General features: G+C 40.7%; 1 pseudogene; it reads right to left on the reverse strand.

Annotated features, from left to right (window-relative positions):
- On the reverse strand, positions 1–1,107 carry LOC147447662 (uncharacterized; annotated as a pseudogene).
- Between the last annotated feature and the right edge of the window lie 3,896 nt (positions 1,108–5,003).

A 5,003-nucleotide genomic window follows, 5' to 3' on the forward strand; every position in this document is an offset into this window, starting at 1 on the left:
TCAAGCATCTCGTCCACCTGCCAAAATGCGCGCAATCTATAGTTGAATCTCGAGAGCTTTCTCTGCACGCCTTTCATCTGCATCAATTCGATGCACTTCGGCCTCAATCCTACAGAGCTCTACCTCTTTCATGGTTTCTGCAAAACTGGAGATCCCTTCCTTTAGCTTAGCGCCCAAGGAGGAGCTGGCTTTGGATAGATACGTCTCTTCTTGCATTGTTGGCCCCGAACGGAGTCGATAGTCCTACCACCAGAACTTTCTATGGCACCTGCATTGCTTGGCACACTACTGGTGGTCCCTCTTGGGAGGGGGCTGCTACATTTTGATTCCCATCATTGTTATTTATGCTGACATCATCATTGTCTGCTTCACTATTGTCATCGTCTTCATCCTCCTCTGGTGGCCTAGGTAGAAAGGCCTCCACATTGAAGCCACCGGCCAACCCACGCACCTTGGGTGTTCTCCTGAGAACCTGAGACATTCTGTCAAAAATTCCCAAGAAGATGGGGATGTGCCAGTGCCTTCTTCGGCCCTTTTCTCTCGTTGGTAAGTCTTGCTTAGAGAATCCCATTTTTTCTTGCATTGTTGGGCTGTGTAGGTGGACGAAAAATTCGAGTTCATTTACTAAGCGAGGCTAGACCAATTCTTTCGCTTGAAGTTTCCTTTGCCTAGGCTTGTCCACTTCTCCTCGAAGAAGTCGATCAAGCACACAACCTTTGTCGTTGACCACTCCAAACCTTTCTTTGAACTGGAAGGCTTTTTAGCCTTGCTCTTTGGGTCTCTTTGCACCACCACTGTTGAAGACAAATCATTTGTGATTGAGCTGACTCTAGTTCCTTGCTGAGAGGGTGCCTCCATGGTTGGAAACTCCAATAGAGGTATGTTCTCCTCCATGGCAGGTAGGAGAGAAGGATTCGATGGCACAGAGCCATCGAGACTAAGAGGCAATGAATGTTCAAGTGGCGGAATACTCGGTAGGAACGCCGGCATGGATCTGGGTGGAGCCGTTGTAGGCATGCCTACCATTCTATTGTAATTTGTAGGGTTTGGCCACATGCATTGGAGCCTTGAAGGATGATGCAGCTGTAAATTGACATGATCGTGCATAATGTAGTTGTCCCCCCTCCATTAGGCATTTGTATTATAGCTTCTCCTATTAAGAGAGACTTTGTACAATATAATTCTTTGTGTTCCTTGGTAAAAACTCATTGGTGCAATGAATATGGAAGCTTCATGCACCAAACTTACACGTGATAACACATAACATCAATTCCCTCATAGTCTCAGACCCAAGACCTCACACACCTTCGAAGATGGTGAGAGCTAGCGGGTATGAGAGTATATCTAGAGGAAGAAGGAGTATTCTTACGAGAAAGAAGTATTTCTCCTCACATAATCACTCATAATAGCTTAGCATAGCTTAGTAATTAGCATGGTAGAGGAGATGAACATGCATTGGAGCTTGTCTCTTGGTTGGATTTGCATCACAAGCCAAGAGTTTGTTGGAGTAGGCCTCCCTTATCACAAGCTTGGAGTAGATGAAGAGCTTTCCATTAAATCTTGAGAAGAAGATCGATAGACTTTCTTTACTTCACACATGAGCTTGTGTGAGTGTGTGTGGAATAATGCCTTCACAAATCATCCCCCTCTCTCATCTTAGTCGACCCCTATTGCAATTTTACTCATGCTGGCTTCCTATTGGCCCTTGAAAAGCTTAGCCAATAGCATTTGAGCAAGCTCTTTATTCTTGCTGGCTTCCTATTGGCTTGTGAAAATTTTAGCCACAATAGCATTTGAGATGCCCAGTCAAGAGCCTTGTGACAAGTGTCCATCCTTTTTCCCTTTTGTAAAAGCTCAGATAATTAATTTAATTATCTGAATTCCTATTGGACCTTTTCGTCTTCTGGGTAATAGAAATTCAGCAAATTTATGGGCTGCTTAATTCTCATTGGACCTTTTGACCGTCCAATAGTATTTTAGGGAGACTAATTCTTATTGGTTGTTTTTTAAGCATTTATAAAATAAGAAATTTAGTTTACACTAGCTGAACCCTCATTGGTCCACCTCTATGTCCATCCAATAGGATTCAAGCAAGAATTGGGGGTTTTCCTACATGCCTGACATGTGTCCTATTTGCTTTGTGGAAAGGTAAAATGATGTGTGTGTGTTTGCGAGAGAGAGAGTGCCGTCTCTTTCCCAGCTTGCTCACTCTTCTGTCCTTTCCCTATAGCCACTTTGTTAACTTTAGCATTCAACACTTTAGTCACTAAGAGTAGTTCCCATGGCCTAGGACTTTTAGACTAAAAATTTGGAACTTTAGCATTTGGATCTACGTTTTAGTCATTAGTCTACGTTTCTTAGCTGGGTAGAGGATCCCTTTTCACCCCACGACATCATTCCAGATAGGTTGACTAGTCTATTTGGTGCTTGGGAGATGTAGCTTCCCGCAAGCATGTCTGCTCTTTAGTCCATATCATACTCCCAAAGTAGAGTGACAAATTCTACTTGGTGTTTGAGTGACGTAGTCACCACAAACATGATTCTAAGCATGCATAGTATTTAAATTTGTGCACAAAAGAGAATTAGACTTAGAAGACAAAAACATTGTTCATTTAGAAAGCATTTACATTGGATTACCCTAGTGCATCATTGTAAGCATTGACAAGGTCATACTATCCTTAAGCTGTATTCCTTGCATCCATCTAGCATCTTTAAAAGGATTATTTTTGAACTTAATAAGATACCGTTGGATGATCTTACCATGCCATAGTACCTTGTCTTCATGCCGAAGGATAGTTTCGGGTTGTAGCACCTCTTCTTGGTCTTTGATTTTTGGAGGGTCTTCAATAATTGGTTCTCTTGGTGGCTCTCCTTTGTAGGGCTTAATGAGGCTCTTATGAAAAGCATTGTGTATGATCCAATGGTTGGGCAACTTGAGTTGATAAGCCATTTCATTGATTGGCTTCAAGATTTGGAAAGTACCATAGTATCTTTTTGCTAATTTAGCATAATACTTTTGATGGCTCATAGGACTTTTGCCTGTCGTTTTTCTCAATCAAGCCTTGGGATCGAGTAGATCGAGTATTGTAAGATTGGCTATCTCATTTTGGCCATCCGTTTGTAGGTGATAAGCCAAAGAGAAATTCAATTTTGTACCTAGATTTTTAAAGAGGCCTTTCCATTAGGAAGAGGATGGGTTCTAAGAGGGCCTCTTTATTTGCCATGAACTTATGGAGATGATTAACATTTTGACAAATAGGTGTATGCCATGTGTGCAAGAATGGTAGGTGTGTAAGAGTGGTCAAAGGATGCACTTTTTTCTCCAAAAAGGAGATGGACAATTTTATGATTTTTGGCCTTCCATAACTCCCACATATGATCTCCGATTTGAGCGGAGATCATTGATTTAGAATCTACATATTGAGCTCTTTCCAAAGATATGCTACATGATATGGTTTTATCCGCTAGATTTTAAATTTCATCTTGGGGGAGAAATTTGAATTCAAATAAACTAACCGTTTTGCCTATTTGAATTCAAAATCTGTCCTTTGATTACTTTCTTAATACTAAAGGTTTGACTTCATTAAACTGCCAAATAAAGAGGCCCTCCTAGACCCCATTCTCTTCCTAATGCCAAAAATTACTGGTCGTTCTAAGATCTCTATCTGACATAATGGATGTTGGTAATCCATGGTGTTTGGAAATCTAAGATATGAAGATGGTTGCCATTTGGTGTGCCTTAATAGTCTTTTTGACAGGAATAAAGTGTGCTTGCTTGCTAAACCTGTCGATTATTGTCCATATTCCCGTATTCCCATGGATAGACTTGGATAATCCAAAGATATGATCCATATACTCTCCCATCGGAAATTAGGGATTGGCAATGGCTGGAGTAATCTAGGTTTCTTCCCTCTATCAAACTTAGTATTTTGGTATACCACACATTTTGAAACATACTCTTGTATGTCCACTTTCATGGTTGAAGGTTGAATTCTTGTATGCCCCGCATAGGGAGGAGCATGGGATTCATACATGACTTTATCATGAAGGAATTGGGTCACACATAGCCTATTTCCATAGTTAAGATAACCTCAAAGAGTAGGTTGAATTCCTGTATGCCCCGCATAGGGAGGAGCATGGGATTCATACATGACTTTATCATGAAGGAATTGGGTCACACATAGCCTATTTCCATAGTTAAGATAACCATCCTACAATGTGAATGGTTCCTCTTTCATCCCCAAAGCAAGGGCTGTCATTACATCTTTAAAGTTAGGGTTAGTAGCACAAAAATAGGAGCTCCTCTTGACCTGCTTGATATGACAGAACCAAATGAAATACCACCAGTCATGGAGTATTGCTCAGATTGTGGAAAAAAAGGTGGACATTTTTTTGAATATTGTCCAAGAAATCCAGACAACAAGGACACATCAACTGCCAAGCAAGGCACATAGAAAATTGGAAATGCAAATCTCGATGTAAGTGCATTTAACTCGTCACTTTTAATGCAATCAAATGATTCTGCATTACCATTAGAAGCACCATTAAAAGCACTACAAATTCAAAATCAGCATAAAGATGCACAGACACTTGAAAAGCTTAAAATTGATTCTTTGAACAACAAATTCTTACATGAATTTGGTCAAGATGTCTAGATGATCTCCACAAGTCATAGTCAAAAGCCAACAAGTCCAACAGTGTTCAAACAGTTACATGTGACCAAGCTCACATATGCATATCAAGATGCACGAATATCAGCAAGCACATGACCTTGACACACAAACTCCAATGGATGATAAGACTGAAGTCAAAGACTATCTAAAGATGATGCAAAGCCTCAAACTGCCAGAACAGGTGAAAAAAAGGTCAAAGTCACTGGGAGCTAAAGTCCAGAAAGCTACACAAAGGTCACCACCAAAATCTCCTCCGAAGAGACAGATTTTGCCAAAAAGTACAATGGATCTATTAAGATCAAGGGTTACTCAGATGCAGGTAGACAATGC

The sequence above is a fragment of the Adiantum capillus-veneris genome, chromosome 11 (assembly GCF_014529385.1).
Source record: "Adiantum capillus-veneris isolate H3 chromosome 11, ASM1452938v2, whole genome shotgun sequence".
NCBI classification, from domain to species: Eukaryota; Viridiplantae; Streptophyta; class Polypodiopsida; order Polypodiales; family Pteridaceae; genus Adiantum; species Adiantum capillus-veneris.